We start from the raw sequence: 26,088 nt of genomic DNA on the forward strand, positions 1-26,088 counted from the left end.
GCTGGGAGGGGTAATATTGGGGAGGAACACAAAGAGGTTTCTGGAAACAGAGTAATGTTCTATTTCTTAACCTGGGTAGGACACAAGTGTGCTCATTTTGTAACAGTTCATTGAATGATATACTTATGAATTGTGCACTTTTCTGTCTAGTCCTTACATTTACATTAAAAAGTTAAAAATAATGTCAAGGGCATCACGTCTGCAGGTATAATGTGGATTGACGGGACCAATCAATACCTCCCCAGCTTTCAGGACTTGGTTCAGATGCCGCCTCACCTCTAAGCTTTTCTTGTTAAAACAAAATTCTCTAAACGTATCTCTTCTCTGTGCTCTTGACAGTCTGCTTATATTATCACTTTAGTATCTGCCATAATTTGTTTGGACTAGCTAAATCTTTGCAAATTGGCTTTTTTCCCCGCCATTGATTTTAACTTCTTGATGCAGAAATCATGATTTATTTATCTGTATATCCCTTAGAGCACCTGAAACACTGACTAGTACATGTTCAGTGAGCGTTTGTGGACTCAAATCAACTCCTCTGCCACACATATGTTAACCATTAAGCGCAGAAAATATTAGCTGCTTTTGCATTGTTACCTCCATCTTAGAAAGTCCTTTATTCCCACCAATGTGTATTGTGCGTGTGCTATGTACCAGGCCCTTGGCTGATGAAAAAGAAAATATCCTCAAGGAGCCCCCAGTTAGGGGAATGAGAAATAGTGAAAAAGATACCAGTGTGCTTCAAGTTTTCTTAGGAAAAAGATCACAAAAAAGAGAGATTGCAAAGAAAAAAAAAAAAGAAAAAGTTTGGGGGGGAGAATGAAGGATAAAAGAGTATAGCTCAGCTGAACAAAAGCACCAATTCCCCGGAGTCACAGTCTTATTTGGAGCCAGGGGTGACTGCCGAAGAGGTTGAGTGTGGAGGTTTAGATCCAGGGCTGAGGAGGGACCTCCCTGTGACTCTCAGACCACCCCCATCCCTCTGTAGGACACTGGGGCCTGCATCTTTCCACCCCGCCTCACCTACTCCCCACCCCCAGGAGATAGGTATTGTCCACCAGCACCCCTGCCTCACATGCTCTGCGGTGTGTGCTACTCTTACTTGCCTTCAGCCTGGGTCCCAGCATTTACTCTCTTGCTGGAGGCCAGCTGGAAGCAAACAAACCAAGCGATTCACCCATCTGAGGGTCTCGGGACTGATCTCACCACCAGGTTTAGGAAGCAACAACCGCTGTGCTTTGATGGGAGCAGCGTTGCACAACCTCAGTGCTATTGGCATCTGGGGCCAGATAATTCCTTGCAGGGGGGGCTGCCTCGTTCATTGTGGGCAATCAGCAGTGTCCCTGGCCTCTCCCTATTAGATGCCAGTAGCACGCCCTCAACATGTGACAACTACAAGTGTCTCCAGATAGAGCCAAATGTCCCCTGGGGTGGAGGTGGGGGGCAAAATCCCCTGTCCCCCAGTAGAGAACCATTGATTTAGAGGGATCATGACCCTAAGTTTCTATCCGATGAATTGACTCAACCGCCCAGCTGTCATTTGATTAATATGTATTAATTATTCATCACAATGTAATACCTATCAGTGCTAAAAATTTAATATTAATTATTAATACTTTATTAGGGAGTAGTAACATTATTACCTCTTGAGTACAGGTGGGATGGTGAAGAAAGCTAAAGGGAGAGAAGATCGGGGCCCACTGACTGCAGCTAATTTAGACAAAATTATTTTAGGCTGGGAGCTAAAGGCTTAGTTTTGTATGTTGCCATTTAATTGGTGAGAAGAGGGGCTGGTACAACACGGCAGTTAGGGAAGAAGATCAAGGGTTAGAAATACCTGGATTCAAATCTTAGCTCTGCCTCTTATTAAATGTGTGCATTCAGATGAGTTATCTCACTTCTCTACATAGGGAACTTTGTTGCTCTACAGATGGCACCATCTTTGCAGATGCCAATTCTGAGACCAGATCGACACGGCCACCCTGTGCCAGGTCTGCAGAGAGGGACATTTCCTGGGCCAGCTGCCTCTCATTTTGCCTTGGCTCCCTTCTGCATCCCCGCTTCCCCAGGGATCAGAAATACTTTCAAGCTTTTACCTTCACTCAGAAGCTACCTTGAACAAGAGAAAGGAGAGAGGGGAAACAGCTCTGTCTAAAGAATTTAAAGTAAGTGAATTTTTGTCTAAAAGAGTTATTTCATATAGAGACACTATTAATTAAGTTAAATTCTGCCCCATATCCCCACTATTTAGTAGGGTTGGAAGAGAAGCTGTAATGAGAGAGATAAGATCAATTAAAGAATATAAAGAAGCTTATTTTATTTTTGTTTTTTTGCCAGCATGGTGAAGTACCTATGCCTTTGCAATCCTGTTCTACCAGGTTGGTTCATAACCCTTAGCCCTTCTAACAAACAGTTCTTAAAATATTCTATTGTGATTTGTCTGATGTTCCTCGAAGTTCTCTGCTTTCCAGGTAAAGAAGGGATTAATTGCTGAGTGCACACACTCTGAGACAGTAAAGTGTGAGACTTTGGGGCTGGGGGCAATCGGGAGACCACCTGATCAACGCAATGGTTTTATTTTCAGAGAGGAAACTGCAGCCCCCAAAGCTTCCACTTCGTGTTTCCCAGATCCCTCTTCTGGGAATTTTGAGTTGCTACCAAAGTAGTCCAACTGCCCGCCTGCACGTGCTGGAGGCCACGTGTAGGTGTCTAGACAACACCTGCACTGAGTCCAGCCTTCCTCCAGTCCCACTGAGGTGCTAAACATGGAGGGAGCTGTCTCAGACCAGACTGACTTACTCACTAGCTGAATTCCACCTAATGACTTCATTTGACCTCATGTGGAGCAGAAAATCCACACGGCTGGACCCTGCCCAAATTTCGGATCCACAAAATCATGAGATAAAATAAAATGGTGGTTGTTTTAAGCTGACTAGTTTTGGGGTGGTCTGTGATGCAGTGATAGGCAAAGCAGTAAAGTAGTAAGGAGGACAGGATGTCAGGGAATAAGAGGTGAATGCTAACTTTGGGGATCACGGGGATGGTAGTGATTGTGACTTAATAGGACCTCGGGGAAGGGCAGGCCACGGCAAGTGGATGTGACGGCTATGGGGCGGGCGTTCCCAGTGTAGGGAGGCCAGTAGGGGAGCAGGACAGTGTGAGCATGTGGAGGAAGTGCTAAGCTTGTCGGGAGTGAATGGAGAGGCTGCTGTGGGTGCAGCAGGGAGAGATTAAAAAAAAAAAAAAACCATGGATAATGTCAGGGCAATGCCTACCATTGGAGATGCTTGTTGCTACCGAGAAGGAGGTTTCAAGGTGAAGAAGGCCTCACCTCTGGTTATTGCTTCAGTGTCAGAGGCTGATAAACAAATAGGTTCACTAGTCCAGGCTGAACCCTAAGGTGAGTTTTCTTTCTCCAGTGAGAGTATGAAAGGTGTGGCTTGCATTACATCCATCTCAGCTTTGGGTGGTTTCCTGGTCATAGATTAAACCTGAAACCTACATCCCAAGGCTCCCAGAAGGAGAATCTGATTGACCCTTGGTCTGGTCTCCCTGCAAGGTACCCACACAGCTGTGGGTGAGGTTCTGAAATTCCTCTGTTAAAGGTGATGCCTTTTCAACTTTCAGAGTCCTCCTATTAAGACATAACCATTCTGTTCATTCATGTGTTCAACAAATAATTCTTGGGAGCCTAGTATGTGCCAGGCACTGTTCTAGGCGTTTTCCAACACTGAATAAGACAGTCCTTTCCTGGCCCTACTCCTGGACAGCTTACACTCTAATGGGAGATGTTGATGGTAGACAGGTAAACCAACAAGATGATCGCAAGAGCTATAAAAAAAGAAACCAGGGCCTGTAGCCAAAAGTGACTGAAGGTAGGAGACGATATTTGATAAATGGTCATGTAAACCAGCAGGACCCTATGGGGCCTTCCCGGGACGTACTCCTCCCCCATATCCTCTGCTTTAGCTCTCCTCTGAAGTACCTGGACAATAGTATCTGAGGCACATTTCCTGAGTTGTTTCACAGATGCTAAAACCACCCCAAACAGAAGAAATTAACTACTTGATGACCGTGAGAACATAGTCCTCTGACCTATTGGCACCTAAGGGTTGACAATGTTTACCCCTGTTACCTCACCATAGGCCAGTCAGAGAACTGTGCATGAGCTGAGCACATACCCTGGGACTCCCCTCCCTCGTCTTGCCTTTAAAAATGCTTTCCTGAAACCCAGCGGAGAGTTCCAGTGTTTTGTGCACTAGCTGCCCTGGACTCCTTGCTTGGTGTCTGCAGCAAACACTGCACTTTCCTTCAGCACAACCTGGTGTCAGTAGATTGGCTTTATGTACTGAGAGCAGGTAAGTGGACCCAAGTTTGGTTCGGTAACAGTCCCAGATGGCCTCTCTGGGGAGACAGTGTTTACGTTGCCATATGAATCCTAAGGCCCAGTCATGTGACATCCCAGGAAGAGAGAACAGCATGCGCGAAGACTCAGAGGCTGGAAGCACTTAGTGTCCAAAGCACAGAAGGAAAGTGAGAGTGACACAGTGAGGGAAAGGGTGAGGGGCAGGAGAAGACATCAGGGAGTCAGGATTACGTGTTGATCTCATAAACCCTGGTAGGGCTGGTAAGGAGCTGAATTTCCTTTTACGTTTCATGGGGAAGAAGAGGAGAGAGCAGGAGTTGGGTTATTTTTTATACAGATCTTTGGTTGATAGAATGAGTTCTCAATATCGGTTATGAAGTTAGTGGGATGAGATCAGGGGTTGGCAAACTTTTTCTGCAAAGGGCCAGAAAAGCAAACATTTTAGGCTTTGAAGAGGCTTGGTCTCTGTTGCAACTACTCGATCCTGCCTCATGCGCCATAAATAACATGTGGATGCAATGAGTGTGGCTGTATTTCCACTAGAGCGGCTTTTGCAAAGATGGGAGGTGGGCCGGATTGGACCCCCAGGCAGTAGTTTGCAGATGGCTGGATTAGACAAGGGGATGGAAGGCAGCTGAGTGCACCCAGGAGGAAGGTGGTGCACATTTAGTGGGAGCACAGAGGATTCTAAGGTTCAAGGCCGCAAGATCTGAAACGGGAGGGGTGGAAGGATGTCAGTCACAGAGCTCTCACTTTGCCTGATTTGGCAAGAGCTGGTCCTCTGAGAGCCTGTGTCTGTGTTCAGGTGGTGTACTGGGGCGGCTGGTTTCGTGGGACCTGAAACTTAACAACTGGGGGAGCTTTTGTAAGGAAATGGATAAAAAATGACAAAAAACAAAATTAGGAACAGGCCCCAGAAAAAACCTGCGAGAGAGACAGACACTGAAGCTTGAGCTTTATTAGCTTCAGGCTAAATCCGCCTCAGCTTGTGTTTATGTTTTGTCCCCCTGAGCTCATAGCAACAATCTGAGCCTCATTATTTTAAGTCAGATTGTTTCAAAAAAGTTTCCTTTAGTGACATCTGGTGTATGACTGATACTTTGAAACACTCAGGACCCTAAAACATGGAAGGGCCCCTGCTCTGTGTTTACCAGGGGGTTCTGCTGTGTCCAATCTCTCACTACACGAGGCAGGTGCCCAGACCCACCGCATCCCACAGTCCTCATAGCACAAACAGCAGCAGCCCAGCACCACGCTGCTGGCTCATGTCCTTGTGCCTGTATTATCTCAACTGACACTGGAACCCAGACAGAATGGATGCTGAAGCTTTAGGTGATGAAATGGAAGCAATTTTAAGGGCTGGATCTACTGTGTTGTATCCCGAAACATTCTGCATGCGAGGCTCAGCCCCTTCTCAGGATTCCACAAATCTTTCTTGGGAAAATACTTGGCTAAGCACCTGTACTAGGAGCTGAGTCTCGGAAGCAACTGGGTGGAAACTGAGGGGGGCGGGTTGGCTTGGTGGCTTAGGAGAGGGAAGGGAGAGAGAGAGAGGGGGTTGGAGCAAGTGGGTGTGGCAGAAGGACATGCCTCTGCAATGTGCTCTCCCTTTGAATCCCCTCTCTGTCCTTTCCCTACCCTACAGTCAGTTAAATCAACCAAAGGGAGGAAGCAATGGAGGGAGGGAGGATGGAAGTGCTTGATGTGCATGGATTTCTTTGGAAACAGTAGAAGGAGCTGAGTTCTGCAGCAGGAATGCGGGGAAGGGTGTTGGAGGTGGGTGAGTGATAAACAAAGCAGGTAAGGACGATGGAAACCATGGAAACTTACAGAAATTATGGGAAGGTTTAGGTGGTCACAAGCCCTGCAATGGAAGTTGGCTGGAAAGTTCATCACATCAATGACATGCAGAGGAGCCTGCCTGATGGCTGTGATGGCACAGGGCACACCTGGTGGCGTCCCTGTTGGGAGTGGCAGCAGCCAGCAGGCCCAGAATGTTGGTGAGCTCAGCTGAGATCATCTCCAGAGGCCCTAGAAATATTGGGTGATTTAGCAAGGGGCTGAATTTCTGCATGAGTAGGTGCATCCCTGAAATCAAGGAGATATAATGTGACCTCCCTGGAGACCCCAGGAAGGTGAGGCCTAGAGATAGTCAGGCTGTCTGGGGGTTGCTTATTTGTCTCCCCTACTTGATTGCATAGTCATGGAGGTCATGAACTTGTCTTATTCATTTTTATAACTCTTCCCTATCCTTCAATCACTCTTACTTCATCCTACCCAGTGCCTAGCATAGCTGCTGATATATATTGTATTCACGTGGTGATTATATGTGTAATGAATAAATGAATAAAGAATGCATGAATGCAACACTCTTACTCAGAAGTCTGTACACTGGCCCACACCATCTTTCATTCTTGATCAACTCTAGCTTCTTTCTTGGGCTTTTGGTCCGATCTATCTGCCATGAGAGAATTAATGGTGCTATCACAGCGTCGTTCAGGCTGACATTTAGAGTTATAGAATGGCAGAGCTGGAACGGACCTTATAGATGGAGTCCAAAGCTTTCCCTGAAATCTGAGCTCCTTAAAAGAACACCTGAGGCAGATTTCAGTTAACTCCCATTTATCTGAAATGCAAACAACCAGGACATGCAAATGTCTGGAATCTTTTATACATTCTATGCCATATTTTTCTCTGTAAGAGTAGCTTATACTCTTTGTAAAGGTCTTTGTGGGATAGGAAATCCTTTCACTTACATTATCTCATTGAACTCTCACAGGATCTTTTTGATAGTTAATGAGCTCTCCCATTTTACAAAGGTTAAGTGACTTGCGCTGAATCCTTCAGCTAGCAAACGGCATCCAGGGTTCAAAGTGGTCTACTGATTCTAGGTTTAGCGTGCTATGCCTCACATAGGCTTACCATTCCATGAAGGACAAATAGGCAAGCGGATCCCAACCATCTCCTTGATAAGAAACACCAGTTCTAGGTTCTCCCAGTCTCCTAGCCCTTCTACGGCTCTAGTGCTATGTGGTAAAATTCCAGATTTAAGTTAACACTGCTATCGCAGTAATTTTCCTGACTTGTGACGGGGTCTGAACTTGGTGTTACCTCATGTAAGGAGGCTGTACTAGTTACGCATTGCCACTGTAACAAATTCCCACACGCTTAGTATTTTGGGAGTCTTACGGTTCTGGAAGTCAAAAGTCCCAAATGAGTCTTACAGAGCTAAAATCAAGGTGTGGGCAAGGCTGAGTTCTTCTGGAGGCTCCAAGGCGAATCGCTTCCTTTCCCCTTCCAACTTCTGGAAGCTGTTGGCATTCCTTTTCTTGTGGCCCCATCACACCAGCCTCTGCTGCCATCCTCACATTGCTTTCTTCTCTGACTCTGATTCCTTCTGCATCCTTTTATAAAGACCCTTGTGATTATATCAGGCCCACTGGATAATCCAGGCTCATCCCCTCACCTCAAGATTCTTAATCACAAGTGCAAAGTCTCTTTTGCCATAGTCACTGGTTCTGGGGACTAAGGCATGGCCATATTTCAGGGCCCCCCCAAAGAGGAAATTTTTATTTTCTTAATGTATCAGGCTCAGTGACTTTTTAAAAAAAAATTTATATTGGAATATAGTTGATTAACAATGTGTCGTTTCAGGTGTACAGCAAAGTCATTCAGTTATACGTATACCTCTTTTGCCATAGTCACTGGTTCTGGGGACTAGGGCATGGCCATATTTCAGGGACCCCCAAAGAGGAAATTTTTATTTTCTTAATGTATCAGGCTCAGTGACTTTTTAAAAAAAAATTTATATTGGAATATAGTTGATTAACAATGTGTCGTTTCAGGTGTACAGCAAAGTCATTCAGTTATACGTATACATGTATCTATTTTTCTTCAAATTCTTTTCCCATTTAAGGTTGTTACATAGATTGAGCAGAGTTCCCTGTGCCGTACAATAGGTCCTTGTTGGTTACAGGCTCAATGACTTTTAAAGAGTGATTTAACATTTTTACTTGCCAAGGAATTTATCTGAGGAGAACATGGGAGGACTATAGTACAAAAGGCCTTTGCATTCCCAAGAAGGGGGAGGAAGGTATCCAGTCTTTCTCTGGGGCCTGGCCTGGCCTCACAGGTGTGCCCCCCTTAGTCTCTGAGTTCAGAGCAGAGGTGGAGGTAGCCAGTCTGGTGTCCATGAACGGAGACAAAGTTCCTTAGTCCTGGCCTCTGAGCCTCTACCACCTAGAAGAGGAAAGGATGCCAAATGCCAGTATTTGTATGTATGTTGATCAGTCTTTGGTATCAATTTTTGTGGGTCCCAGCCTGAGAACCTTGACTGTCTCTGCCCTAGGATTCAAACCCATCTGAGCACGTCCAGGGGGCCCGTGGAGCTGACCCACTAGAGGCCTCTTTGCCTGCAGGACCCAAGAGCCTGCTGGACAGGACTCTCTCTCGTGCCAGAGCAAAGCGTGGACGCTTCATGCTCGGAGCACAAAAAGTTGAAAGCCATTGGGCGGCAGGGACCATGTCTATCACTCAGATCTCCCCCTGCACCAGCCCCACGGGCTCACGACCAAGGAAGTTAAACAGTGAGTAGAAGCTAAAAGAACTGTCTCTCTCAAATCCCCGGGGGACGTCGAGAGCACAGAAAAGCCTTCGCTGACTTGGCAGCCTGGGGCCTCGGGTTTGGGCAGCCACAGGAAGTGGCACAGGTGGCCTTTGTAGTGGCCCCCGGGGTTTCCTGAGCCTGAGCTGGCAGTTAGCAGGGGGAGGGAACAACGGTGAAAGCACATTTTAGGATTTCCCCCCCTCAGAAGAGTTGAAGGGATGAAGAACTTTGAAGGTGAGCTGAAATTGCGCTCTTGAAATTGCGGCTTGCAACCAATCCGAGAATACCTGCGGTGAAATAATATTTTAAAATATTAATAGTAGTCTTAATTTTCCTGTTATTTTCTGTTACCCCACGACCCCCTGACCCTTCCCATTTTCAAGCCCAGACTTTGAGGTGTTCTTTGCCATGGAGAATTGATGTTATTGCAAAACCAGAAAAAAAGTCTCTGAGTTTCAAAAGCCTAGCCTCGAGGGTACTTAAGGCATAAACAATAGATGTGGACTGATACCTGGTGAGTGAGGGGAAGGCATCTTACCTCTAGACTAGCTCTGGTTTCCCAGAATTTGGATGAGGGGTGGAGAAAAATAAAGAGGAAGCCAAGAGTGGGTGTATGTTGTGGATTGGTGGGGGATGGGGGCGTGTTCTCAGCCTATCACTCATCTGGGGGTGAGAGCACTTCCTGTTCAACTGGGGAAATCTGAGAGCAAAGATGCCTTGAGCCTCCTGCCCTAAGGAGCATCGTAGGAAAGAAGCCAATGAGCAGAGAAGTGGCTGCCTGTGTGGTAATTTGAGGCACGTGGGGTCCTACACAGCCTCCGGGTCTTACCACGGTTCAGCGTGGTGCTGGAGCCCCAGAATAGCCCCCCTGCCCCTCAGTGGAGCTTGGCCGCAGCTGAGAGAGCTGCACCCAAAGGCCTTCCTTGGAGATGAGGGACAACCCAGGAACTGCTCTGATGGATAAGTGAAGTCCAGATGGAAATTGAAATGTCTCAGCAGATGCCAGCCCGAAGAAATGATGATACCGAGGGCCAAGGTCCCCCGCTCGCAGTGATACCATTTGAACCCTCCCTTCAAACTTACACACAACCCCAGGCAAGGCGGGAGTCCTCAAATAGAATGTGATTCAGTTTATGCTCTTCTGGCATAAAGGGGACTTGAAGTAGAAATCAGATTAAGTTGTAGAAAAATAAAGAAAATCTGAGTTAGGGGACCGCACTTTTGCATTTTCTACTGACTATAGATGCACTTGCAGGTGTCATTTTGATAAGGCAACAGCTTACGTCCTCCATGTAGGAAAATGAGGTTTTCATCTGAAGCTACCTGATCACCAGCATTTCAATTGCTCCTACATGTGAAATTACTCTCACTGAGGGTCTGGAAAAAACATATAAATTTAATTTATATTTATCTACTGTATTGCTCAGATCGTGGGGGGGAGTATGGGTGGTCAGAACAAATTCAATGCTATCATGATTTCTGTGTATCTGAAACATTGGGACAGCCTTGGGGTATATATGGGTCAAAGGTCATCTGTGCTATACTTGCTAACCTAGAAAACTGGTTTAAGCACAGATTGTTTTTTGAACCTTATGTAAAATTTTGAACCTACTCCAAGTATGAGAATAGCATAGTGTGCCCCTGTGTTCCCATGCCCTAGCTTTGATTGTTAACATTCTGCCAGTCTCGAACTATTGAATTTTGAAACAGGCAACACTTCATTTTAAAAGTGAGGAAATGCAGGGCTGAGGGCACCTCAGTGATCTGCCTGGTTCTCTGAACTGAGTATCCGGTGCACTAATCAATAGTCAATATCTGATAGTGATAACATTCCACAGCCCAGGCATTCTGGGTGAGCGGGAGGTCACTCAACAACCTTGACTTGGCCTGACTTCCCCACAGCATAGCCTCATCTATCCTGACTGATAAAGATTATACTGTATTTCTTAAAGAAAGCATTTTCGATTAATTAGGCTGCCTTCCAGTTTGATGAGATTATGCCATGTTGTTGTTGTTTTTCTCAGGCATTTTGATCTCTGTTGCAATCAAGAAGCCATACAACATCACACTAATGGTAACAGGAAGCTTTCTCTCCTGGGTACAAATAACCATATTTCTATCTACATTGGAACACATCTCATCAATATTTAAATCGCGCCCACATGTTATTAGCATTTCACTTGTTTTAAACTGCATGCCTCAGTTTCCCATCAGAAGTAAGGGTGGGAAAGGAAAAGGTTTTATGGGCAAAAGTAGGTCATGTTGAATCTGGGTTCTTCCAAGGTAACCAGAGAAGCAAGACAACCATCTCTGTATAAACTTTGAAGAGAAGATTTTACTGTGTGAAATCATCTCATCATCTGAAGTGAAGTGTGAGGTCTTTCTTACTGGTGACCTCAACAGTCATAATTCTTAATCTTCTGCTTACAGAATATTTTAAAAAGCACATCACGGACTGGGGAGAGAGTATAGGGAATCATACAAACCTGGGACCAAATTCCAGCTACTGAACTGACTGGCTGTGTGATCTTGGGCAAGGGGCTTAAATCTCTATCCTTACTGTGATAGCTGTAAAAATGGGGATAATGAGATGTTGTTGTGATGATTAAATGAGATGATGCATGCAAAGTGCTTAGCACACAGGGAGCTTGGCGTATACACTGCTTGCTAAGTGGTGGTAGTTGTTTTTGTTATTACTATTATTTGGCAAATTTGTGAAATGCAGGCAACGCTAAGGTAGAAAAAGCCTTTGAAGAGAAGAAAGGCACAGAGCCTGGGTTGAGTCTAAACCTACTTTCTACGGAGTGACTGAGATATCCAATATCTACACCAGGGTGGGTAACACGGCAATACAATTTTCTGTGATGAAATTGCTTGTTTCAGCCAGAGGGTGGGAAAAAAATAGAATGAACCTGTGTTTGCTCTTTTATTGCATCCAGCGCAACACACATTTTTTGAGCACAAAGGAGGAAGAGGTGGTGTGGTCGAGAGAGGAAAGCGTGCAGAATTCACAAATAGGTGAGGCTCAGTTTGAGTTCTCGCCTTCCCTCTTCCTGACTCTATGCAGGGGAAGAAGAGAATCACTCTCTCTTCACCTCAGTAGCCCTCCTCAGTAGGAAGTATTGGCCATCAAACTGGGTGTGTATCCTCCCAGTGTAGCTAAGGTGAGGCTGTTGTGAGTGACAGAATAGTCAACACAGAGTAAGTATCAAGACTTAGGAAGTGCTTCTGTGTATTGATGGATGTCACCAATGAAATGAAACCGTGCGGTGGGTTACAATGACGCCTCCATTAGATGAGACGATAGAGGTGCACAGGTGTTGAAGCCTCATGTCTAGTAGATGGTGGAGCTATACTTTGAGACTGGAGAGTTTCCAGAGGCTGCACTCTGAACCATTAGTCTCCATTGCCTCTCACAAGAGTGAATGGCTGGGCTAAGCATTGTAGGCACAGAAGCTCTTCCAAAATCATTACATCTCTTCTCCCTCATGGGAGTTGTTCTTTGCTTCTCCCGGACAGATCCTACACATCAGTGTATAAGGTTGTTTTCTTTAAGAAGCTTTCTCATATCACCTCAGTCCACTCAGTTCTCTTTTGTCCTTGAACCCCTGAGATACTAACTAAAACTCGCAAGAGAGCTGTTAGGTCTATTTCCTATTGTAAGAAGGCCCAAGGTCTGAGGGTCAGAACCATTTTAATGTTCAATGCAGAGCGTAAGTTTGATATGTGTTAAAAATTACACCACCCCATTACATGTGGAGAAAGATAATCTTACCCCAACAACTGAGAACTCGTTTCCAACTTGAGAGGGCACCTGACGGAAAGTTCCATGACCTCTGAAATGAGTGGATGCCCATGTCAGTTCAGGAGCCTCCAGCCTGTTCTTGAAGGCCGTGATGGGTTGTTGTTTTTTTTTAACTTTTTCTTTTATACTGGAGTATAGTTGATTAACAATGTTGTGTTAATTTCAGGTGTACAGCAAGGTGATTCAGTTATACATATACATGTATCTATTCTTTTCCAAATTCTTTTCCCATTTAGGTTGTTACACGATATTGAGCAGAGTTCCCTGTGTTGTACAGTAGGTCCTTGTTGGTTATCTATTTTAAATACAGCAGTGTGTACATGTCAATCCCAAATTCTTTAACTATCCCTCCCTCCCCCACCTTCCCCCCTGGCAACCACAGTTCATTCTCTAAGTCTGTGAGTCTGTTTCTGTTTTGTAAATAAGTTCATCTGCATCATTTTTTTTTAAGATTCTGCATATAAGTGATATCATACGATATTCGTCTTTGTCCGACTTACTTCACTCAGTATGACAATCTCTAGGTCTGTGATGGGTTATTTTTGGAATTTTTAAAAGTTCTAAAGGAGCTATAAGGAATTGGTGGCGTGGCCCTCTGACACATCAATTCCTTTTGCTTTTGATGGGAATTATGGCCACTTACTTTTCACGTCAGGAGCTCTGATGGGCTCTTGACAACGGGATTTGTGAAACACAAATGATTAGTGGCATTGACAGAGCCAGGACTCGGAGTGACAATGCCTGAGTGGCATGCCCCAGGACAGGGCAAACTTGCACAACACCGCCAGTGAAGGGAAAGAGCAGTGTGGTGGCTACTGTCCAGAGCTGGTGTGCTTACTTGACTCACTGCTAATTAGCCTCATAGCCTGGCCAGGGTTTGATTTCACCACTGCCTTGGTGTCTTAGTCTGCTCAGGTTGCTATAAGAAAATGTCATAGACCAAGTGGCTTAAACAACAGAAACTTATTTCTCACAGTTCTGGAGACTGAGAAGTCCAAAATCGATGTGCTGGCAGATTCGGCTTCCGGTGAGAGCTCTGCTCCTGGCTTGCACGATAGGCATCTTCCTGCAACATCCTCACTTGGAAGAGAGAGAAAGAGGGAGATATGAGAGACGGTGGAGAGGGGGGCGGGGTATATGCATGTAAAACACGACAGATTTACCAATCCTTACCTGCTCACTGATAGTGTATAAGAATGCCAGTTTCCTCAATCAGTACTATATATTGTCAGGCTCTTGAGTTTTTGCGAATATGATGGGTATAGAGAAAGATAGCTCATGTGGGTTTAATTTGCATTTATCTAATTACTAGTAAGGTTGAACATCTTTTCATCTGTTTATTGGATTTTTTGCTTTTCTTCTTTTATGAATTGCTTGTTCACATCTTGAGCTCATTTCTCTGTTGGAATATTTGTCTTTCATAACAATGTGTAGCAGCTCTTTATACATTCTAGATATAAATCCTTTGTTTGTTATACATGTTGCAAATATCCCTGCTTGTTACTTGTCTTTTTAACTTAGTTTATGGTGTCTTCCATCACTCAGAAGTTATGATTTTTTATACGATCAAATCTGTCAGCTGTTTTTTTGTCATCTGTGGAGTTCTTGGACCTGACTTCTGAAATGCTGCAGTATTATAACTAAGGTACCCTCAAGTCAGAGTCTGGATGTTGCCTTGAACTGAGATGTCTATGTTTTATTTTTGACCCTTCCTATCAATGGTGGTGTATTTTTGCTTGAGGAAAAAAAAAATACTACATACACTAAACAAAAACCTGGGGCACTAATACTTGCTCATGCCAACTCAAAAATAGAAAACAAAACAAAACAAACAAACAACAAAAAATAAAACCAGAGGCATCTAGTCTCATAGCAGACAATCTCATTAAACATACACACACAGAATTCTCTGTGAATACAAAATTTGTAATAAGGAAGAATGAAAGGCCATTATGAATGATGTGTGTGTGTTTATGTAGCTATCTATTTCTTAAAAAGCAAGCACTTAAAATTTACTGTGTGTTCCATCGTATTCTATCAATGAACAATTGTTTAAAAACTGTTAGTCTATGAGTAGGATGTTATTTTTTATTTTTCTTAATGTAAGGCATGAAACTGTAGCTCAGTGATAATAGATAACTTTGTAAAGGTCATAGAGCTGGTAAGGGGCGAAACCAGAATTGAAACCCAGGTGTTCTGGCACCCAGTGTAGTGTCCTTCTCATTATTCTGGAGACTGCTGTTCATATAGAGTCAAAGAGGGTGGTGGTGTCTTATGTGGGTGCATTTTTTTTTTTTTGTCTCTGTGTTTGCCTGTACAAGTGGTGTAAGTATCTGTGTGTCTCTGTATGTGTTTGTCTAGATGCATGCATGTGTATCACAGACGTGTGTGTGTGTGTGGAGAGAGAGAGAGAGATTTATTTATTTTAAAAGGAATTGGCTCTTGTGATTAGGGAGGCTGGCAAGTCTAAAATCTGCAGGGGAGGCTGGCAGTCTGGAGACCCAGGGAAGAGCTGATGCTAAACCTCAAGTCCAAAGGCTGTCCACTGACAGAATGCCCTCTTCCTCAGGGGAGGCCAGCCTTTTTTGCCTAAGGACTTCAACCGATTGGATCATGCCCACTCACATTAAGAAGAGTCCTCTGCTTCACTCAAAGTCTACTGTCTTAAATGTTAAGCTCACCTAGAACAGCACCTTCACAGAAACATCTAGAATATTGACCAAATATCTGGATATCATGGCCCAGGTAAGTTGACACATGAACTTAACCACCACAGAGAAGCAATTGGATTTTATCAAATGCATGTGTATTGTACAATTTTCTCCTCTGTTACTATAGGTAATTTTATCAATAGATTTTAAATTTAATTTTATTTTTATGTATTTATTTTTAGTTGTACTGGGTCTTCATTGCTGCACGCAGGGTTTTCTCTAGTTGCAGAGAGCAGGGGCTACTCTTTGTTGTGGTGCTTGGGTTTCTCATTGTGGTGGCTTCTATTGTTGCGGAGCACAGACTCTAGGAATGCAGGCTTCAGTAGTTGTGGCACACGGGCTCAGTAGTTGTGGTGCACGGGCCTAGTTGCTCTGCAGCACGTGGGATTTTCCCGGACCAGGGATCGAACCCGTGTCCCCTGCATTGGCAGGCGGATTCTTAACCACTGTGCCACCAGGGAAGTCCAGTAGATTTTTTTAATATTAGTCTTTCTTTGCATTCCTGAGAAAACTCTTATCAGTTTTCACCCACTTGATTACCAGTACTTAAAAAGATTCAAAATAACAAGTTTTGGATATTGGAACATGGGTATAAAGTCGTAAAGTCTTTTGGGAGAGTAATATGACAGGATCTATAAAAAATTTTAAGTACATCTCTTATGACCTATCAGTTCTAATTTTTTTACTTTGTATCCTTGAAAATACCCATGGGCAAGGTTGTTTATTATTGCATTGTATGTAGGGTGACAAATTGAAAATAATCAAAATGTTATTAGGAAGGGGATAAATGAACAATGAAACATCTGAGTATGGCAGCAGTCAAACGAATATGTTAGATCTATGTATATACGTATATACCTGCTTAGAATTTTCTGACATTGCTAGTTTAAAGTTAAAGCAAATTTCAGAAGAATTAGCACGAAATAACGTTACTTATATTTTTTTAAAAAGCCCAAGTTTCCATATGCACATTATGATATAAATGCAAAGAAAATAATTTAAATTATTCCTATAACACTGATAATAATTGTCACCCCTGGAGGGGTATTTTCAGGGAGGACTGCTATTTATCTATATTGTTTGCATCTTTTGCAGTGAGTAAGGACTAATAAATTACTTGTATAATTTCAATTTAATATTAAAAGGTAAAAATTTACAAAATACACTTTCATCTCAAATATTAGAATTTAGTTTTGAACCCTAACATGTCAACTTTGTATATTAAAAGGCGCATTACAGAGTATTTGTCATAATATTTTAAATTTATATTGAAATATTAAATACAGAATTCTTATATTATTTTAATCTATAAATACAATGTCTAATCTCTGGACAAAAAGGGAATGTATTTTTATATAAAGTCTGATAATGGAGCTTAATAAGAATTTTCTCCTAGTTTGGATCACGCAAGTAAAAATGAGACCTAATTTTAGCTCATATGATAGTAATTTGAAAAGCAAAGAGAGGTCACTCTTTCACAAAATATTAGCTATGTTACAAAACCATCCCCAACAGGCTGGACATTGGGCCTCAATATTTCACAGTCATAACCAAGGGGAGAGAGAGAGTAGTAACAGTATGATTTAAGAAACATGGTTTCATATAGAAAACTAACAAACAAGTGGAAATGTTTCTTTATAATTTTGTTAACGAAACTAATATGTCTTCTAGACAATCGAAACCTGAAAACTATCTTCTGATGCTTTTATTACACTGATCAATAACATATACAATTTTCATGAGAGGGTTTCTTGCTTTTGAGAGAAAATATAGCATATAAAAATAAAATAACCTCACATTTATTTTTATTCTGATGTATGAATTTAAGCTTATTTTTAATAGAATAAAGAAAAAACAAGAAACTGCCTTGCTGTTGAGGGCGCCTTTCTCAAGAGCACAAGCTATTCCCAGTCAGCTAGATCCCTGGACCATCGACAGGGACCTTGGTCCAACAGGAAGTCAGTCTCTCTTGAGAAGGACCATGATTTCCCTTACATTTTTATGGTACTGAATGCGTGCCCCTCCCACACCCTCCGCCCGCAAACCCCCACCCCCGTCCACCCCACCTGATTCTCTCAGACTGGAATTCCCTCCGTACCCTCCCATTTTATGCTTCTTCATTCAAACACTCAAGTCAGAGCCAGCTTTGTGGTAACTTGTGCAATTGCTCAGGTTACCACACTCAGAAGAGCCCCGTGATGGTTAGATGCTCTGCTGTTTCTGCCTTGAATGAAATAAGGCCATTTGCAGCAACGTGGATGGACCTAGAGATTATCATACTAAGTGAAGTAAGCCAGAGAAAGACAAATATATGATATCGCTTATATGTGGAATCTAAAAAATAACTGATACAAATGAACTTATGTACAAAACAGAAATAGACCTCCAGACAAAATAAACTTGTTGTTACCAAAAAGCAAAGGGAGGAAGGGATATATTAGGAGCTTGGAATTAACATACACACACTACTGAATATAAAATAGGTAAGCAACAGGGACCTACTGTATAACACAGGGAACTCTATGCACTACTGTGTATGAAATAGATAAGCAACAGGGACCTACTGTATAGCACAGGGAAGTCTACTCAATATTTTGTAATAACCTATAAGGGAAAAGCATCTGAAAAAGAATATATATATGTGTAAATATATGTATAACTGAATCACTTTGCTGTACGCTTGAAACTAACACAACATTGTAAATCAACTATACTTCAATTGTTTTGAAAAAGCAAGTTGTAGAACAACAACAACAAATAATAATTGTATCTTTGAACTTAGGTTTTGCAAGTGAAGCCTGATGGAACAGTGGAGTATGCACGTGAGTGGGTGGGAGCAGCGTGAGTGCCTCTGTTCCCTGCTGCCTCATTCGCATGTAGTGTTCAAAGTGGCCCTTGAGCACAGAACTCTGGGGGGCTCAGCGTTCATGAAACTTCCAGGTGAGTGAGTACAATGTAAGAGTGTTACCTCTACAACTAAGTGGGGACGTTGATAGCCTGGAGAAGCCATGCTTTCTGCTCTAACCAGAGCATGCTTCCAACACAGAAAGAAGACAATGGTGTCCTAAGAAACAAGAACGACAAAGGAATCCTATCCTATCCTTTCTTACCCACGTTATTTCCCTGGATCAGCCAACCACTTGAGCTGAAAATAATGACCTAAAGAAAAAAAGAAAAAGGCAAGATAGGGCAATCCATAGTTCCTTTTCCTTTAGTCCTTTCTTCCTTACTCATCAGTAAGCTGAAGAGAAAGAGTGTCGGTAGGATGTGCATATATCAAGAAATGAAATTAAAATAGTTTGGTTAGTTTTGTGCAGCATTTCTACTGTTCTGGTAATCTCCGAAATATGAACTGTGTAATGTCGGTGATTCTGCGTATTAATTAAATGCTTTTAAGTTTGCATTTAACACTGTCATTGCACACATAAAGACGAATGACAAAATGTATGTAAATAATTTAAAATTTAAAATTTTTCTTTACTTAGGATGTCATTAAATATCAAATAAAAAACGCCATGACAAGTTGAGAGACTGAGAAAGGAAAAAGCTTTATTAGCTTAATATCATTAATGACATGCTTTTCCTGTTTTTGAACAAAGGACCCCAGATTTCTTTTGCCCTGGACCCTGCAAAATATGTTGCTAGCTCTGTCTCCAATGCCTCCTTCCCATTAAAATCATCTTTGGTTCCTACCACTGTCCATGTAAAATTAATTGTTCCCTGCCTGTCACTTCTAATTATTTTTAAACTTCTGTTTAGTACAGTATTTTGCCCACGTTATTTGGAATTACATTTACTACAGACTTTCATGTAGCCACTGCTAGCAATGTGTAATTTTCCCCAAATGTCACCTGTGGATCACCTACATCAGAATAGCCTGGAAGTAGTTCTTGGGGCTTTCATAACAAGCTCCCCCTCAGGTTGGGGTACCACTATATGGGGCAGTAGGTCTCCAGGTGTGGTCTGAGGACCAGCGTCTCCTGGGATCTCATTAGAAATGCAAATTTTGTGGGCCTCATTCCAGCTCTCTGGGACTGGGACCCAGCCCTCTAGGGGATTCTGATGCTGCTGCAGTTCAGGAATCGTCCATAGAGTGGGAAGAACAGGAGCTCTTGAGGCAGCTAGATTTGGGTGGAATCCTGGCTGAATCACTGACTAACTCTGACTTATGAGCAGGTTCTCTCTCCCCAGGGACAGGCTGAGAACCTGAAACTAGACAAGAAAACTTTACCATACCTGCAAATGCCCTATTAAAAATTCTCTCTTTGTTTAGAAACTATACTTTTTTGCCTTTTATGTTATTGTTGAAGAATAGGGGGAAACCTAATCTGAATGGGTTGAAAGAGTTCTCATTAGATATTCATGGGTCCCAGAGGATCCTCCAGGCAGTTCAGAGACGGGAATCAGAACCCAGGCCCCTCTTGAAATGGAGACCTGAATTGTGCTGCAGAGTTGGCTATGGGAAGGAAAAACATCTCAGAGGTCAGCACCCGTGATTTGGCCCAACTCAAAGGCACTGCGCTGGTGATGGAAGAATCCCAATCTTAGAGGCAGGGAGGAAATCTGTCATGTCTGATTTACTGCTTGTACTGCATGTACTAAGAGAGAAAACAAACAGGGAAACTTGGCCAGCTTCATTTCCAGCAAATTCCATGTCATTGTGACACAAGGGAAACCAAAATACAGTTTTACCCAGATTGGAGTTATCGCCCTAATTTTGGTAAGCTTTAGGAACATTTTTCAGCATTCAATTTAATCAAATGGTTGAAACTGGAATATAAGGGACAGAGATATAGAAATCCTAAGCCCTCAAGGTCCCTCTATGATTGTTTATTTATGTGTATGTGTGTGTATGTGTGTGTGTGTATGTTGCGTGCATATTGATTATGGGTTTTTATTGTTTTATTATTTGGTTCTTACAGTACCAAAGCAAAATGCTAATATCAGCAATTTGGTATTTATATTGTATAACATTGAAATACTAGTACTGGTCTTAGCATTTTCTGTTCTTTAATGTAGCTAGAGTTTGTGAAATAAAAAATGATACCAAATATTTAATATGTGACAACTAAAAAATTACATATACTCTAAAACAACCATAAATGGAAATTTTAAAAGTATGCTTATTAAACATACTTGGTTATTCTAAAATCACTTACTAACAATACAATTAATAGCATAAAGTAATACCCAAATACACTGTATAAAAGGAAAAACTTTATCAACCATGGAAGTTGAAAATTAAATATTACTTAAAAGTTAAGTTCACATTAAAAAAACTATGGTGTCATGATGAGAGTTTACTTTGGTGCAGTGTTCCAGCTGTTGATAAATCTTTGATTCTTTATAGGAAGGATGATGGTGAAATTATTTATAAACTGACTCCAAACATTTTCCTTTGACTTAATTTCAAATAATCTCATCTCTTGTTTGACAACTTTGAGGAGGTGTTTTTTGAAAAGCTTTTTCTTCTGCACAAACCATAATCTTTTCATGGACGGCAAGCTGTAGCTTTGTTTCAAAGAGCATTGCCAGCTTGCATTCAACTCTTTCAATCTCATCATGTGTAGATGGAGTATCTGATGCAGAGTTCCCTGCATCAATTTCAACTCTATCATGTTTATATTCCACTTTTTCAAAAGTCTTTGAACGAGAGTAAGAAATATTCCTTGCAATAGAAGCTTGACTTCATTGACTGTCACTTTCATTCTCCTCTTGAGGATTTCCGAGGCATAGATAAACACTTTCTAAATGAATGCGGTTTTGTTAGATTTGAAATTTTAAGGCAGTAAATAACTCTCTGGGTATATCTCAAGGTGTGAAAAAATCAGATTTCAGAACTTAAAAATATGGGTACATATATGAAGCATTCCTCCAGGAAAAAATAGAAGTATTTCAATACTTAAGAAGCTTGCACTGCAATTATTTACATAGAGGACATAGAGATCACAACATGCTTGCTCACATACAAACACATCCAACTAATTTTTAGAAAATTCTTGTACATTTCACGGAGTCATCTCATGATGATGTGAGCTCAGCATGACATACGGGGAGAAGCTATTTCTTCTGAGAGCAGAAAAGTTCCCCTGATGACTGGGCACAAGACAGAGTTGATTGGAGCATCAGAAAGCTTTAACACTTCAAGGTACCCAAATTTAGACTCAGGCAAGTCCTGAAACTCATGGCTGCACACCCTGGCCTTGGGGGCAGTGGTGGGTTGTACGGAAGACCTCTTGTGTGTGAAATAACACTAGACCACTCTCCCATAGGCCCACTCGGGGTCCCTGAGCCAGCTGAGAAGTTGGTCCACCCCCAGCTAAAGTCAGATCTGCACCCTCAGCATACTCAGTTCTGCTCACAGCATGGCTCTGAAGAGCTGGACTCAACGCGGTTAAGGAACCGTACACATTAAGTTTGGAGGCCAGCCGAGTGGGCAACTGAGACTGAGCAAACTGAAGTGGGGTTTTGTAAGGTGCTCCCAATAGAGCCTGCGTCTGTTGCTCCACCCCATAAAGCAAGTGTGAAGTTTTGGGGCTTTTTAACATCTTTATTGGAGTATAATTGCTTTACAATGTTGTGTTAGTTTCTGCTGTATAACAAAGGGAATCAGCTATACCTATACAAGTTTTAAGTGAAAACAATTCACAGTTCTCCAGGCTCCTTTCTCTGTATTCAAATTCCTCAAGTACAGAGGCCTCACTGCTGCCCAGTCCAGCTTGGCCTCATTTTCAGTGGCTATCTGGCCAGGGGGGCATGGGTCCAGCATTTCCCCCCTCCCAGTAGTCAAATCATCCAGGCTAATCTCTGGCAGCTGAGGAGGCTAGAAAAGTTGCTTTTCAACTTCTCTAGCCCCAGCAGATCAAATCAAAAGCAGATGGGGAGAGGAAGTTCCCAGCTAAGAGGCCTGGCGGTTTACAACCAAATTTGAGGGCACTCTCCCATGAGCAGAAAAGCCAATCTACTGACACTGAATCGTGGTGAAGGAAAGTGAAGCATTTATTGCAGGAGCCAAGAAGGGAGTCCTGGCAGCTAATGCACAAAAGGCCTGAACTCTCCGATGGCTTTCAGGGAACGGTTTCTAAGGACAGGGTGAGCAAGAGAGCATTGCAAGGTGCAAATCAGCTCATGGACATTCTTCTGACTGGTTGGTGGTGAGGTAACTGGGAGTCAATAATCATCTACCTTCTGGTTCCAGCTGGTCTGGGGTCTATGTGCTTGTGGTCAGCTTACAGTTAATTTCTTCCACCTGGTGGGGGCTTCAGCATCTGCAAAACAGCTCAAAGGACATGGCTCGGAATATTATCTATAGCCCTTGAGGAGGAACTAAAGGTCCTTGACTTTGTTTAATGGCTAAACTATTATTATTTTGTCCTGCTTGACAGTTTTCCTTTGTTTCTGCATTTTCCCACTTCTCTGATTGAGTTATTATTTGGAACTCGGGGAAGGCCTAGGAGGCTAAAGTTTTTCTATAAGCAAGAGGCAGGTGGAGGACATTGGAAGGGGAACAGGGCAGAGGGGGTGCTCCTGTCCTGGGAAGGCCCCATAGGGTACTGCTTGGTTACAGTCATGCCTCTCTCTGTACATGACTCTCTGGATTGAGTTCTTAACATCTTATGAATCTAAAACCACAGTATGTAATAAACTGATAAAAAAAATTGGAACCCATTTGAAATGTAATTTAATAAACATTTGTGTACCTTTATATATCAGGCATTATATTAGAAGCTGGGATATAAAGACAAAATAAAAGTTCAAGCATTCAAGAATTTCATACTGCAGAGTGCAATTATTCACATGGCAATGAATGAGACACAGGCATGGCCAAGACACTTTAAGACATAGGGGAGGGCTTCCCTGGTGGCGCAGTGGTTGAGAGTCCGCCTGCCGACGCAGGGGACACGGGTTCGTGCCCCGGTCCGGGAGGATCCCACATGCCGCGGAGCGGCTGGGCCCGTGAGCCATGGCCGCTGAGCCTGCGCGTCCGGAGCCTGTGCCCCGCAGTGGGAGAGGCCACAACAGTGAGAGGCCCGCGTACCGCAAAAAAAAAAAAAAAAAAAAAGACATAGGGGAGGTGAGGCAAGGCTTTAGGCTTCACCAAGCGAGGTGACCTGAGCTGGGTATTGTGAGGCGAGCAGATTTCATCACGTATTTATAGGGAAAAGCCATCTACGTAGAGGAATTGTTATGAACACAGGCAGGGAGAAGGAAAACCGATGACTGTGTTTTGAAAGCACCATGGGTTTGGATGTATGATTTGAGCAGGTAAGGAATGACTTGAAATAAGGTTGGTAAGTGGGGCTGAGACTTAGCTGCAAAGGGCAATGTCTGTGTCAATTTCTATCAAATTTAATGGAAGAAAGACCTCACTAGATTTCAAGCAGGGGAGTGCAATCACAGTGTATATTTTAGAAAGTCCACTTAGGTGGCAGTGAAAAAGAGAGAAATGGAGGCAGGAAAGATAGTTAAGGACACCTAAAGGAAGAAAGAGATGGGATGTTATGCTTCAGGAAGAAGAGTACTGAAGAAAGTTGGTTTTTTTTAAAGATGGAGGAGGCTATTTTAATATGTTGTAGGTTGAAGGTCAGTTGCCATTGGAGTTGGAGAGAGCAGAGATAATTGACGAAGCAAGATTTTTACCCATGCCTTGCCTTGCATGCCGAGTGGCTTTCAAGTAACTATAGGCAGTGTGTTTTATTAGTTCCTTCGCAAAAGAACACGCTAAATATGCAATGCCATTGTGTATGGTACGATAATACAATGAAAAGGGAGCAGACGTCAGTAGAGAAATGCCTTCATCCCAGGATAGATGGAATGACATGGACTAAAATAGTCTATCATGAAAGTGTAAAGTGATGGATTAAACAAGATCATCTCAAAGGATAGTCAAGTTACAAGTCAACCAAAGTGATGTGAAGAGTGGTGACACGAGAGGGAAAGCGAGGAAAGGAGAGATCGTGAACATCAGGCAGATGGCACTCAGAAATAAATGACAGTCAGATGAGGAGATAGACAAGGACAGGAGAGGCCCCGTATTTGTGGAAGAGGGAGAACAATGACTTGGAAGGTTTTAACCAGCTCACAAGTCGTGCCGCTCCCCTACCTCTCCCTCCCCTCACCTAAGGTGAAGGCTGTGAATGAGATACCAGCTGTAGCTTGTAGTATAAGAGGCTGGGTGCCTCTGGAGCCTTTGGAAATGTTTTTGCATCATCTCTCGGTCTCTTGGGTCACCCCTTGGTAAATCGGCGGTCCACCTTTTCAACCTTGCTGACCACCACCATGATGATAAAGAACGCTGTCCACAGGGCACCTGGCCCTGAGATCCTAGGATCCATCATGACTGCCTTCCCGCTCAGTCCCTCCTGTCTCCTACACAATGAATAAAGGCAGTGCTGTGCTTCATGGGTCAAGGAGTGTTTACCTCTCCCCAGTGACAGATGGGGCTGTGATGGGCACAGCTGTCCTTACACTTATCAGTCTCCTCCATAAAGTGTGTTCAGAGCCCGGCTCAGGGCTTCTCCAATTTTAAGGTCCACAAGAGTCACCTGGCAATCTTGCTGAAAAGGCACGTTCTGATTCAGCAAGCATTCGGGGAGGAGCTGAGATTCTGAATTTCTAATGAGGCCCCAGGTGTGGCCCATGAACCACACGTTACAAAAAGGGCCTAGGAAGGGGCTGCTCAGGCTGCTCATGGAGAGTCTGCGTGGAGATGCAGCAAGATGTCGTCTCTGCTTCACTGCCAGCCAAGAATCACCGCAGAGCTGTCCTTGGCCCTGTTCAGCCTCACAGTGGACTTGGCCTGAGTTTTTGTGACCACCAACAAAGGAGCCTGAGCTTGAGGAAATTTGTAAGTACAATTTCCCATTCTATCTTAACGGCCCAGAAAAGACAGGACTGGTGCTCGTGGGATTCACCCACTTAGCAGAGTAGAATAGATGAGCCCATAGAGAAATCAGGTTTCCAAATGACTTTTGCTTATGACCTGATTTTTGTCTTTGCAAAGAGCTAGGGAAATGAGTTCCTTTCCCCATCTAGGCCCTACCTCCTTGCTGAACTCTGTTTAGGGGGGAAAAAAAAAAACAAAAAACAACCCCAAACTTGAGGATTTGGGCAAGGTACACTTAACCAGCAAGACGGATGATGGTAAAGGTTTCCTAGGATGTTTATATTTAGGTTCTGCGCAAGGGGAGTTCTTTTTATCACCTGAATGTGTCCCTTTAATTTGATTAACAGCAGGGGAGGAGAGACTGGCATTGAAAAAAGCTTAAAACGCTGTGTGATGCTTCACTTAGTTCTGTTACAATGGATTCTTAAAAGAAGGAAGTTTCCTTTTTTTTTTTATTTTTATTTTTGGCTGTGTTGGGTGTTTGTTGCTGCACATGGGCTTTCTCTAGTTGCAGAGAGCGGTGCGCGGGCTTCTCATTGCGGTGGCCTCTCTTGTTGTGGAGTACCAGCTTTAGGCGCGCAGGCCCAATAGTTGTGGCGCACGAACTTAGTTGCTCCGCGGCATGTGGGATCTTCCCGGACCAGGGATCGAACCCGTGCCTCTGCACTGGCAGGCGGATTCTTAACCACTGCGCCCCCAGGGAAGTCCCGGAAG

Source organism: Physeter macrocephalus, chromosome 9 (genome assembly GCF_002837175.3).
Source record: "Physeter macrocephalus isolate SW-GA chromosome 9, ASM283717v5, whole genome shotgun sequence".
In the NCBI taxonomy this organism is placed as follows: Eukaryota; Metazoa; Chordata; class Mammalia; order Artiodactyla; family Physeteridae; genus Physeter; species Physeter macrocephalus.